Here is a 13,435-nt window from a genome sequence, read left to right on the forward strand (position 1 = left end):
CACAAAAAATCTGATGCACTGCAAGGTTAAGTAACTTGTCTAAGGTCACACAGCTAATAAGTGGTAGACTGGGATGCAAACTCGGGCAGTCTGACTTCAGAGTTCACGCTCTTAATGATTTATAATCTGCCACCATTCATCTGTCAGGGTCCTATGTATTTCTCAGGGCCTGGATGAATGATTGCTTTTTAAAATAATTCTTCTTTGATTCTTGCTGTTAGAATTAGTTACATCCTCCCTGGAGCTCCCTATTGATGTACTTACTATAGTTCTCAAGGTTGAATAGATTGATATGAATTACATTAGCTCTGTCTCCGTGTGTATCCCATACTAGACTTAGGCTACTTGAGATCATTGACCGTATCTTCTTAGGAATCTTTGTGTCACCAGCCCTGGTCACAGATCTTAACACAACATGTTCTGAAACTAAACATGATTGGTTGTTGGCTGGTTAGTAGAGTGATTGAAAGAATACAGGTCTAAGTTGAACTGTACAATATCGAACATCTAAGGATATGCCAAAGTGATTCCTAAAGTTCAGTTATATATATCTCACTTTCAACCCTAGTTGTATAGATACACATTTATTTATTTAACAAATATGTTTTTCAAAAATATTGTTTTTACACCTGCTCTGTGTCAGACACTGTTCTGTGCTTGGTATCTAGCCGTGAGCACAGCAGAGAACTACCTTCATAGGCCTTAAAAGTGAGTGGTCAAAGAATCAATAAGAAAATAGCATTTAATTTCCAATTTGGAGGCTATTGCTGAGGTACATTCTGTGTTCTGCATAAGGCCTGTTAATAAACTTAGGTAGATGGAATGGCTCTCAGTTGTCATTATTTTCAATGGCTCTATTTATAGAGTTCAGAGAGTAATTAGAGTATCAACAATGGAAGTGAATGTGATATTCATATTTCTATCACTGTTTAAGTTTTGATTGTGTTAAGTTTTAGTTGTATGTAAATTAAATGAGGCTTGTTTTTTTTTTTCTTATTCCAGGTGTGTATGCTATATAGTCAGGTAAATTGTTAGGTTTGTTTTGATTGGCTGTAACAGGCAGGATACATAGATGTGGCCACTTTAAAACTCAAGTATTGATCTAAAACGTTTTATATTATATGTTGTATATTAAATATTAAACATTATAGGTTTAATATCGATACATGTAACTGATGAAATATTTATGTAATAAAAATATACTGAATTAGAGTGTTATTTTTAAAATGAGAAAAACATTGTCAAATAGAGCAAGGAACATGGAGAAACTCCAAGCACAACAGTGAGTATTGTGTCTTTATATATCATGGCAGTGATAGCTTAGCTTTGACCCTCTCTCACGCTGCTGTTTGCTATTTTTAGCAGTGTTTAAAATTCACATTAAGTTGCTTTTGTCCTTATGAAAGTCAGGACTCCCGTACGTACCTAATATGTAATCCTTTGCAATTTGCCTCCTTAACTGACCATAGCAACTTTAGGATTTATCAAAGTTGTTGCATATATGAATCATTTGTTCCTTTTTATTGCTGAGTTGTATTCCATTTTATGGATGCTTCCGTTTATTTACCCATTTACTTATTGAAGGACAGCTGGATCTGGGTTTTTTCAAGTTTTGGGAAATTATGACTAGAACGGCTAGAAATACTAATGAACAGGTTTTGTGTAAACATAAGTTTCATTTCTCTAGGTTAAACACCTAGGAATGGGATTCCTGGGTCCCAGGGTAAGTATATGTTTAACTTCATAAGAAACTGACAAACAGTTGTCCAAAATGGTTGTACCATTTTGCATTTCCAGCAGCAATCTATGGGAGTTCCAGTTGCTCACATTCCTGTCAGCACTTGGTACTGTCAGCATTTTAAAATTTTAATAATTTAATTCTAATGTGAGTGTCTTTTCATGTGATTACTTGCCTATTTTAGAAGCATCTGTTCAAGTCTGGATTTTGTCAAATGCTTTTTCTGCATCTATTGATATGATCATATGGTTTTTATTTTTCATTTTGTTAATGTGGTGTATCACATTAATTCATTTGCGGATGTTGAACCACCCTTACATACCAGGAATGAATCCCACTTGATCATGGTGTATGATCTTTTTAGTATATGTGCTGCCGAAGCGAGCACTGTGTATGATCTTTTTAATGTATTGCTGAATTCTGTTCGCTAATATTTTGTTGAGGATTTTTGCATCTATGTTCATTAGAGATATCGGCCTGCAGTTTGCTTTTTTTGTAGTGTCTTTGTCTGATTTGGGGATCAGGGTGATAGTGGCCTTGTAAAACGTGTTTGGGAGCCATCCCTCCTTCTGAATTTTTTGGAAGAGCTTGAGAAAAATAGGTGATAATTCTTTTTTGAATGTTTTGTAAAATTCACCTGTAAAGCCAGCTGGTCCAGGGCTTTTGTTTGTTGGGAGATTGTTGATTACTGATTCAATTTCCTTGGTGGTAATCAGTCTATTCAGCCTTTCTGTTTCTTCTTGAGTTAGTGTTGGAAGGTTGTACGCCTCTAGAAAATTGTCCATTTCTTCCAGATTATCAAATTTGTTGGCATATAGTTGCTCATAGTAATTTCTTAATTCTTTTTTGTATTTCTGTGGTGTCTGTTGTCACTTCTCCTCTTTCATGTCTGATTTTATTAATTTGGGTCCTCTCTGTCTTTATTTTTATGAGTTTGGCTAAAAGTTTGTTGATTTTGTTTATCTTCTCTAAAAACTAACTCTTGGATTCATTGACCTTGTGTATTGTTTTTCTGGTTTCTATTTAATTTATTTCTGTTCTGATCTTTATTATCTCCTTCCTTGTACTCCCTTTGGGCTTATTTTGCTGTGCTTTTTCCAGATCCCTTAAGTGTGAAGATAAACTGCTGATTAGTGATTTTTTTTTTTATTGTTTAGGTAGGCCTGCAGTGCTGTGAATTTCCCTCTTAGGACTGCTTTCACTGCATCCCATAGATTTTGAGTCGTCGTGTTTTCATTTTCGTTTGTCCTGAGATATCTTTTGATTTCTTCCTTGATCTCATGGTTGACCCATTCATTATTTAGTAACATGTTATTCAGCCTCTATGAATTGGTGTGTCTTCCAGTTTTTTTTTCCCTATAGTTCATTTCTAATTTCATAGCACTGTGGTCAGAGAAGACAACTGGTATGAATTCAATTTTCTTAAATTTATCAAGACTTGTTTTATGGCCTAACATGTGGTCTATCTTGGAAAATGTTCCATGTGTACTTGAGAAGAACGTGTATTCTGCAGCTTTGGGGTGAAATGCTCTGAAAATATCGATTAACTCCAACTGGTCCAATGTGTCATTTAAGGCTGTTTCCATATTGATTTTCTGTCTGGAAGACCTGTCCCTTGTTGTCAGAGGTGTATTGAAGTCCCCTACTATGTTACTGTTACTGTTGATCTCTCTCTTTATGTCAGTCAATATCTGTTTTATATATTCAGGTGCTCCTACGTTGGGTGCATAGATGTTTACTAGGGTTATGTCCTCTTGTCGGATCGATCCCTTTATTATTATACAGTGCCCATCTTTGTCTTTTAATCTATTCTTCATTTTAAAGTCTATTTTGTCAGATATAAGTATTGAAACTCCAGCTTTTTTCTCATTTCCATTTGCATGAAATATCTTACTCCAACCTTTCACTTTCAGGCTGTGTGTGTCTTTTGATCTAAAGTGAGTCTCTTGTATACAGCATATACAAGTGTCTTGCTTTCTTATCCACTCAGCCACCCTATGTCTTTTGATTGGAGCATTTAATCCATTTACATTTAAAGTGATTGTTCATAGATACACAGTTATTGCCATTTTTTAAATTTGTAGTTAGATTGTTTTCATCTTTCTTCCATTTACAGAAGCCCTTTTAATATTTCCTGCAATGCTGGCTTGGTGGTAATAACTTCCTTTAGCTTATTCTTTTCTGGGAAGCTGTTTATCTCTCTTTCAACTTTAAATGATAGCCTTGCTGGATAAAGCAATCTAGGTTGTAGGCCTTTGCTTTCCATCACTTTGAGTATCTCCTGCCGCTCCCTCCTGGCCTTCAATGTTTCTGTAGAAAAGTCATTTGATAGTCTTATGGGAGTTCCCTTGTATGTAACCCTCTGTCTTTCTCTTGCTTTTAGGATTCTCTCTTTGTCTTTAACCTTTGCCATTTTAACTATAATGTGTCTTGATGTGGACCTGTTTGGGTTTATCCTGGTTGGAACTCTCTGCACTTCCTGGGCTTGTATGTTGGTTTCCTTCACAAGGTTAGGGAAGTTTTCGGACATTATTACTTCAAATATGTTCTCAATCCCTTGTTTCCTCTCTTCACCTTCTGGTATTCCTATGATGCGCATGTTGTTGCGCTTGATGTCATCCCAGAGGTCTCTTAAACCATCTTCATTATTTTTTATTCTTTTTTCTTTTTATTGTTCCATTTGGGTGATCTCTGCTAACTTGTCTTCTAAGTCGCTGATTTGATCCTCTGCTTCATCTAGCCTGCTGTTAATTCCTTCGAGTTCTTTATTTCAATTATTGTGTTCTTTAGTTCTAACTGGTTGTTCATTATGATTTCTACATCTTTCTTTATGTCGTCTCTAAGCTCCTTAAACATTCTTATCATCAGTGTTCTGAACTCTGTCTCTGATAGGTTGGTTACCTCTGTTTCATTTGGTTCCAATTCTGGAGGTTTCTTCTGTTCTTTTATTTGGGACATGTTTTTTTGTTTCCCCATTCTAGCTGACTCTCTGTGTTTGCTTTGATGTATTAGGTAAATCCACTAGGGTTCTTAGTTCTTGCTGGGTTATCTTATGTAGTATGTGTCCTTTATATTTGACTTGCACTACTTCCTTCTTCTCCTCTGCGTGTGCTCCAAAGGTGACTCTTGTGTTGTGTATATTGTCCTGTTAAAGTTGATCTTTAATTGCTTTTAGCTTGTGAGTAGGTGGGATTGACCCCTAGGCAGACTAGTTGTGAGACTTGGCTCTGCCCGCAGCAGGATGTTCTGCTGCCTGAGGGTTGACCGCTTAAATGAGGCTTGGCCTCTATGGGCTCTTGCACCTGTAGAGAATTCCCTCTGGGTGTGTCACTTGTAGGTCAAACCTGGTAATACTCTGGTTTGGTCTGGAGTTGGCCTCTGAGTGTGTTGAATCTTGTGCCTCTTGAGCTGGGCCCTTCAAGTAATCCTCATACGAGTCTCTTACCTGTTCTGTGTGATGAGCAGAGAGTCCTTTGATGGCTTGTAGGTGTTCAATTTGTGGTAAGCTCTGGAGCAGAACTCAAGAAGTCCGCCTCGCTGCCGCCATTCTTATCAACAGTATCTTTTGTAGAGCAAAACTTGCAACTTTTAACAAAGTTCAAGTTACCAGCTTTTTCTTCATAAAGCTGTGTTTTGGTGTTATGTTCAAGAACTCTTTGTCTAGTCCCCAAAGATAAGTAAAGAAAAAAGATCGGAGACATCATGTCATAATATAAGAGCATTTACTACATGTCAGGCAGTGGTCTAAACATTTTACAAACATTAACTCATTTAGATTTTATTTTATTTTTTTATAGCTGCATTCACTGGGGGGCAGAGAACGATGTGTGGCTACCCACCTTACCCAGAATCAGTTCTCTACTGCCTTTTAAAGCAGAGAGCTGTCACACTGTATTCCCTTCTTATGCACTGCCATTACTTGGAGACTGCCATAGCTGAACTCAGCAAAACAATTCTGCAGAGAAAACACTATGTTTTGAATTACCATCAACATATGTTAAATGTATTATGCCATCTTGCACAGCAGTTACAATTTGAACATAAACACGATGTTTCCCAATGCAAAATTGCGTGGATTTGTCACCATGGGGAAGACAGAATTAGGCACAGATCCATGAAAAAAGTGTGAATTATCATATTTGACCACAGGCTGAATATAATTCAGCATTCTACAATAGCTATTGATAAATAACACATCTTGGTAAAAAATGAAATTAATTTTTGTTCCGAGAAGAAAGGGAGTTTCAGTAAGAGAAATATTTTTGACATGTCTGTTTTTTATTTATTTATTTTTTTAAGTGGTTCTGTTTTGGGTTGAGTTTAGGACTGTTATTGCTGAGAAACTACCAAGCCAAGGATCTTCAGTCTTCATGACTGAAGAAAACCTAAGTTGGTCATAGGTGCTAAACATTTGCATGCGGGCCACTGAAGTAAACGAGCGGAGCAGATCCTTTGAAGGATCTGCTTTCTAAAAATTCCTTAATTCTAATCACATCAATGGTGTTATTTTGACATTTTCTTGAATTTATGTAATATGCTAGAAAAGGTCTGTTTCTTTTATTTATTTCATACTGGCCCTTTAATTCAAAAATAAAACTCAATCTGCTTTATTCAGAACCCTTTGTCTTTTCCTCTCTTCTTTCTATAAACTCCCTTCGGCCACACCCTGGACTGTTATCAGGGAGAAGTAAAAACATTTCCAAAGTAGAACTTTACATGCTTACCTTAGCAGACCTGGGTCAGCTTGGCTTCCAGAAGAGTGTCTGGGGCAGAAATCTGTCCAGATTCTGATTCATGGATTATAAATTTGGGGTCATAGTTTCTGGACCCAATATCAATTGTGAGGGTACCAAAAGGGCCTAAGCATTCAAAAATTGTGAATGTATTAGTTGTTAATGTTTTTGTTATTATTATTCCATCCCTGGGTGATTATCTCTGAGCAGTAAGATTATAAATACTTTTTATTGGCTTCCTATATTTTCTGATTGCTTTTAATGCACATGCATTGCTTCTTTAAAGATGGAGAAAAGCAAAAGATAAAGTTCATATTTTTAAAAGAGCAGGAGAGAATTGCTAAATTCATAAAATTGAAAGAAATGTCATTTGTTCAATCCCAGAGTCAGCTAGGGAAGCGTAAGAGTTAGTTAGCTTCAGGCTTCCAGAAAAGCAAACTGTCTGTTGTCTGAACCTCTGAGCAGAAGAAACTGCTAAGCTTCACCCATCTTCTTTCTTCTTTTCTCTCCCTCCCACTGCCATATTTTCTGGGTTATCTTTCTAGTGATTTCACTTTCCACTGTCTACGGTTTCTTGACCTTTAATCAGGCCAAAATGTCATGCTTTCCTTTCTTTTTATGCCACTTCTCTCTGCTGGTTCCATAAATCAGACACACCAAATGGGAAACACCAAAGAAAAGTAAGAGCTACTTGGGCTTTATCTCATACCAGTTTTCACACTTGAGCCCAGGTCACGTCTCGGATAATGGCCGTTTTTCTCCCTGTGTTCTGTGCGTTTCCCCTAAGAGTTTCCTCACTCCACTGCTCTGTTCCTGCTCTGATAGCTAGAGGGGTCTAGTGACTTAAAAAGAAAGGGCAGCAGGAGTGGACAAGATCTCTAACTGGGGTGTCTTCCTCCTTATTCTGTAGTATCCCCGTCCCCCCCACACACACCCCTCTGGTAACACCCTTCTGTGTTGACGATCTGGGGGGCCCTCTTTTGGTCTCTGTGTGATATTGACCATGCATTTCAGTTTCTCAGATATGAAAGAAAGGCAGTTAGTCCTGGGATTTCTATCAGCTTTGAAGTTCTGTTTGCTAAAGTTCAGGGTATGACCCCAGACTCTATGAAAATCTGCCCCAAAGGGATCTAAGGCACGAAGTAGGCAAGACTTCCCATGAGACACCACAGGGTTGGACTTTATCTATAGTACCGATCACGGAGGCCAGGCCCTGTACCACTTCATTACACTTAAGAAATCGCTCACCATAGTCTAAGAACACTAGTGGATTTTAAGTACTAAGCACCTTGAGTTCTGGTCCAGTTTAACATGCCCCTAATATTAACACTGTATGTGGTAATAATTGCTATTATTTCCATTCCACACGTGAGAAGAGTGAGAATAAGAAATGTTGGAAAACTTGCCTAAAATCATGTGCTATAAAGTGATTAACACGCAGTGCTATCTGCTTTGAAGACAGCAGTTAAGATACTGAAGTCTATTGTCAGTATAACTTCTGGTCATTTTCCTGGGTGTGTGTGTGTGTCTGTGTACACTTAGTCATATATGCAATTTATATATTTTAGTCACATCATACTATATAGACTTCCCAGCTTTTTAAGAAAATGTGGAGATGAATAATAACAAAATTCAATGCTCAGTGTTTCAAATGTGTGAGTCTTTAGTTTTATTGGTTTGCAGTTCAAATATTATTATAAGAAAGATGTCAGAATGACAGATCCCAGTTAAAATTAAATTCCAGTACAGCTAAAGAATCTGGAGAGTCTTTTAGAAAAATGATGGTGTTTGATCTGTGAAAAAGGCTTCTCAGGAAGGGTCACTCTCACATCTATCTACAGTGGGTGGGTGGCGCCTGTGTTCTTCTCTTAGCAAAAGTAAACACAGATCGCAGAATCTGGAGCACTTATGTAAAGGCGTAACACATTCAGGACTCCCTCAGCATTTAAAATGGTATCTCTTTGCTTTTAAAATGAGTTTTTAGAGGTGAATTATTCATGTCTGTGTAGGTGTAGAAGCAGTCTTACGAGTCAGCACTTCTTGCATCGTGGAAGGTCACTTCAAAGGTGAAGTGACTATTTACTCAAGTGCTGTTGGCTTGAGGTGCAGGCCATAGGAAGGCTGTATGGTACAAGCCTGTGTCAGGGGTAAGGAGAGTTAGCAGGAAGGCGTGGGTGTAGGATATGCACCGGGCTTACTGGGAGAGACCTAAGTGGGAAGTCAATTCATGAATTTTTGTTTGTGTAATCAAAATGAATGGAAGACAATCTGATCTTAGAAATAACATTAATTCAATAAACATAATAATAATTTTTATTCTATTCTATATACTTTGACTTTTAAGAGGAGAAGGCGCGATTCATGTCTGAATATTCTGAAGAGCATTCTCAAGCCAGCAGAAATTTCCAAGTCAGGTTGGGATTTTGGAAAGTGAAAATTAGATTCCTCTCATTCTTCTATTATGTATTTTTTTATAGACAATACTCATAGGACTAAAAATGTGTTAGTTTTCTTAGTGTATCTCTTTAGTAGTCATCTGTATTCACTTGCTAGGGCTGCCATAGCAAAGTACCACAGACGACGTGGCTCAAACAACAGAAATTTATTTCCTCACAGTTCTGGGGCTACAAGTCTGAGACCGCAGTGTTGGCAGGTTGATTTCTTTTGAAGCCTCTCTCTTTGACTTGTAGCTGACCATCACCTTCCTCTGTCTTTACATTGTTTTCCCTCTGTGTCTGTGTTCTAATCTCTTCTTATGAGGACACAGTCAGAATGGATTAGCGTCCACCCATATGACCTCACTGTAACTTAATGTCTCTTTAAAGACTGTCTCCATATACACTCACAGTCTGAGCTACTGGGATCAGGACTTCCGCATTTGAATTTGGGGGGGACACAACCAAGCCTCATATAACCATAACAGCATCCTATTAGATAAATTTGAATTTTAGTTTTATTTTTTCCTGCCACCAACTATGTGAAGATTGAACTTTGTGTATATCACTTACATTGATAATTTAATTCCTTTAAGTCTTTTTTATTAAATGGTATAAGAAGGGCTGAAGGACATTGCTCTTTTATTACAGCAGATTCTCAGTATTAATCATGTGAGTACATTAAGGTTATTGACCTGTCTGGACCCAACTTCATTTTTCTGTAAAAAATGGTTGAACCCGGTATGAGTTTTAAATTTCTATTTGGATCTGAATTCCTAAAACATTATTATAATAAAAGCAACTGTAGAAATACAGACTATGCATGGAAAGGAAAAGAAGTAATTTTGCTAGTCTTTGTGAATAAAAGATTTATTTACAAATGGACTCTCCATCCAGAAAAACAAAAAAATAACTAAATACTCTTAGAAAGTAGGCATTTATATTAGTTAGATACAGCACTACAATTGCAATGTTATTAATGGATTTACTGTAGTCAGAGAGAAAAAGACAAAGAAACAGTTCAGTTTTTACTCTAGCACTGCAATAATAACTTATATTCTGCCATAGAGTAAAAAGAGCATATCAACAGAGAAATCTAGACATTTGTTTTGAGCATTCCAAGGAGATGTTTATGTTGGATTGCTTTGCTGAGATGGACATAAATTTCAGTATGCATTTCATTTGTAGGAAAACTTCAATTTAATTATACCAATGCGATTGAGTTTTCCTGGTCTTTCACAATACCCTGAAACAGGTGAAATGAAAAGAGAGTACATTTTTAAAGGCATCAAAGGAAAATACTTGTTGATGCTAGATTTAATTAATCCCCAGAATTCATCATCACATTTTGTGTCAGAAAATGAAAATCTGAGAATGAATTCAGCAAGTTCTAAAGTCATAGCTAAGATATTTGACTAAAATGAAAGTGACATTAGAAGAATTACAAATGGAACCAAAAGGCCAAAGCTTTTCAGCTTTATATTGTAGAGAACTGTAATCATTTTATTTTTCTTAATCATTTAGACTCTACTGCTCTCAAGAGAGGTGATTCATATCCTCTAATTGGGACATAAATAAATAAGTCTTTTAGTCTGATGGTATTTTGTTGCCCAGGCAAAGTAAAATAATTACGTATTTCCTTGAAGAAAGGTTCTTGGCTTATGAATATGTTAGGATACTGCCTTTGGTAGAGACATGATCTACTTTAATATAGCAAGTGAAAGGATAGAAAAAACTGGGACAAGCAAAAATACCCCAAATTATTTTCACATTCTGTTATGATATTCTCAAGAGAACCCAGTCTTTTCTTTTTCTTTCATTATTTCCTCTTAGTATTGGTAGATAATAAAATGTTAACTAATTAACATTTTAACTAGTTATTTTGCATTTGTTTATTCTTCATCATCCAAGTAACTTAATTAGTCTATAGCTACAAATATATGTTAAGGAACTATTTTCTCAAGTTTACCATCAAATTTTACAGTTATTTTTGTTGGTTAGTAGTTGTGATACAAATGGTTTTTACAAGTTCTCTTGTAGCAGTGTGTGTTTATTCTGTCCATTCTTACAGCAACAAGAAGAATGGTTCGAAAAAAAAAAATCCTTTAGTCATTGGGTCAGGAATTAGTGAAAGGTGATGAAAAGTTTCCACCTAATTGGCTATATTGCTGGGTCGGAAAGGAGAATTGAGTTTAGAGGACTCTCTGCTTTGTTCTCCTTGGATTTCTGACAAGGAAACATGGGGTATTGGGAACACACCTGTGCGACAAGTGGGGCCATAGTTTTCCACCCGCTGTAGATTGATGAATAGGAGATTTGTGATGCCGTATCTCTCTCCAGAGCCAAATATAGCGCCACTGAGTATTCCAGACCTTGGCAAGCCATTGTCAACCTGGAGGGTTGTCAAAATGTAACGGTGAAAAAAATGTCAAAATGTAACGGTGAAATTCCTCCCTCATTTCCAGCAAAGAAAGTCAATTTCTTCATTGGTTGCAAATCAGATCAGCATATTACAACAGCTTGTAATTGCTAAGCCAAGTGGAGATTTTTAGCATTTTAAATAGCAAATAAACATGAAGTTTTTTGGGTTTTTTTATGTATATACAAATTGAAACCTGAAATGAAAAGAAAGTCTTTCTTTCTGCTCATGTAAGATCTGAGCCATTTAGATGGCTCGGGAGTACACTACCCTATTATGTCTCATTGGTTCAATCCCAATGATTTCTTACTCCTGGAAGTAGTGACGAATGGTCCTCTCTACAACCAGAACAGCAAAAGAATTCTTGCTGCCATTGCAGCTTACGTGACTAAAAGTAGCTCATGTTAGTGTTTTATGATGGCATCTGTAGTCATTTTTAGTAACCAGAAAACCTCCATTACATGGAGTTACTTCATAAAGTGGAAATGATTTGGGCTTAGTGTGATGGAAGACATGGTTTAAGTTCTTTACTTGTCCCTGTTCCACCTGTTCTTAACTGTTCTTTATCTCAGCAATTTCAATTTGTAGAATTCTACTACGAAAATGCTTGTTCCCTGTACCTCCAATTTCCCTCCTCCTTTATTTCCTGTGATATTTACTTCCATTGCCTTTCATCATGATATTTGTCCAATTTTACTACTCTTTAAGCATAAAAGAGCACAAAAAGAGAGTAAGTGGGAGCGTAAGGTCCAAAACTCCTAAATGATTTTTCTAAAAGATTGTCATCCCTAGTTACCAAATTGGCAACTATCAGGGCAGGAGACCACTTTCATGAGATTTAAATCTGTAGATGGTATCTAATGACACATAGAAATTCTTCATTCATTTGAATCAGAGGGAAGCCAGAGAATCAACTCCATACATGAGGGTAAGACAGCAATAACAGAATTATGCATATTCTGTGATAATGCATCAACATTGGGATTACTTCTTATTTATGGGCATTAGTAATGAGAATCAATTTTTCCTTTGAACCAGAGTTTGTTGAATGGGCCCCATTCTGGCTACTGATGTACCTTCTACATCACACATGGTTAAGTGGGATGAAAAATGTAGTCGGTTGTCATGACAAATAATTTTTCTCATTGAGATGATAGCAGGTCGACATAGGAAGCAGTAGCTTACCATAGGTTGAAATCCTCATAGTTAGTACACATCATGGGAGATGGAAAAAAATATATATAGCTGGGCGTCCTGTTCTCGGAGAGCTCATGACATTGGGGGGGCTGGGGCAAAATCATCATGTCAGATCACATTCACATTCCACATTGACTGCTCTCTTTGCAGTGTGACGAGGACGTGCATGGATATGCAGAGAACATAGTGTAGGTGTGAGATGATAGTCGCTTGGTCTGTGGGGTTTTCAGTGGAGGGGGTAGAGAAGTATACATATTTCAAAGATATTTAGAGGAGGATGAACTGCACTGGAGAGAAAGAAGGAGCAGATGGAAATTTTGTTGAGAACCCAGGAGAGTGTTTGGAACTGAAATCCAAGAAAAAAGAGCTTCCAGGAGCAGGAAGTTAACCCACAGCGTGGAATGCTGCTGTGAAGGAGGAATTAGGGTGAGAACTGAGAAGTGAAATTAATATGCGCCGGTAAAAGGAAAGGAGAAAGTCAAGAGACTATGTGATCTTTTGGAAAGAAAACTTTAAGAGTTCAGACATGGCTTAAAAAATAAATCTGTGACGCTGGTACAGGAACGTGTAACATTAAGTATATGTGGGGTGGTTCTACATAAATGTCTCAGAACTGGATGACTGAGTCACTGAATGCTATGAAATTCACTGCCCCCCAAGGAAAGAAGTGGTCAGGAGAATTTGACATATTGATCAAGGCTATTGGCTTGTTTCTTTTCCTTTAAAGCAGCAATGATGAAACTGCTACTAGACCTGTTCAGTTACTTTGCAAAGCCACCGAGTGAAGCCACTACTAGTTCTTTCTTCATCTTTGCTTCTCTGTTAAGTGCTGGGAACATGACACCCAGCAGAAGAAACCGTCTATGATAACTGCATACTAATTTCACTCTACTACATATTCATTTATTACAGT

At 37.1% G+C, this 13,435-nt stretch overlaps 1 protein-coding gene across 14 annotated transcripts in view; it reads left to right on the forward strand.

Annotated features, from left to right (window-relative positions):
* The window catches only part of DGKI (diacylglycerol kinase iota), a 377,839-nt gene that overhangs the window by 245,821 nt on the left and 118,583 nt on the right, over positions 1 to 13,435 (forward strand). The window lies entirely within an intron of this gene.

Source organism: Rhinolophus sinicus, chromosome 8, assembly GCF_057876585.1.
Source record: "Rhinolophus sinicus isolate RSI-liver-muscle chromosome 8, RSI-T2T, whole genome shotgun sequence".
In the NCBI taxonomy this organism is placed as follows: domain Eukaryota; kingdom Metazoa; phylum Chordata; class Mammalia; order Chiroptera; family Rhinolophidae; genus Rhinolophus; species Rhinolophus sinicus.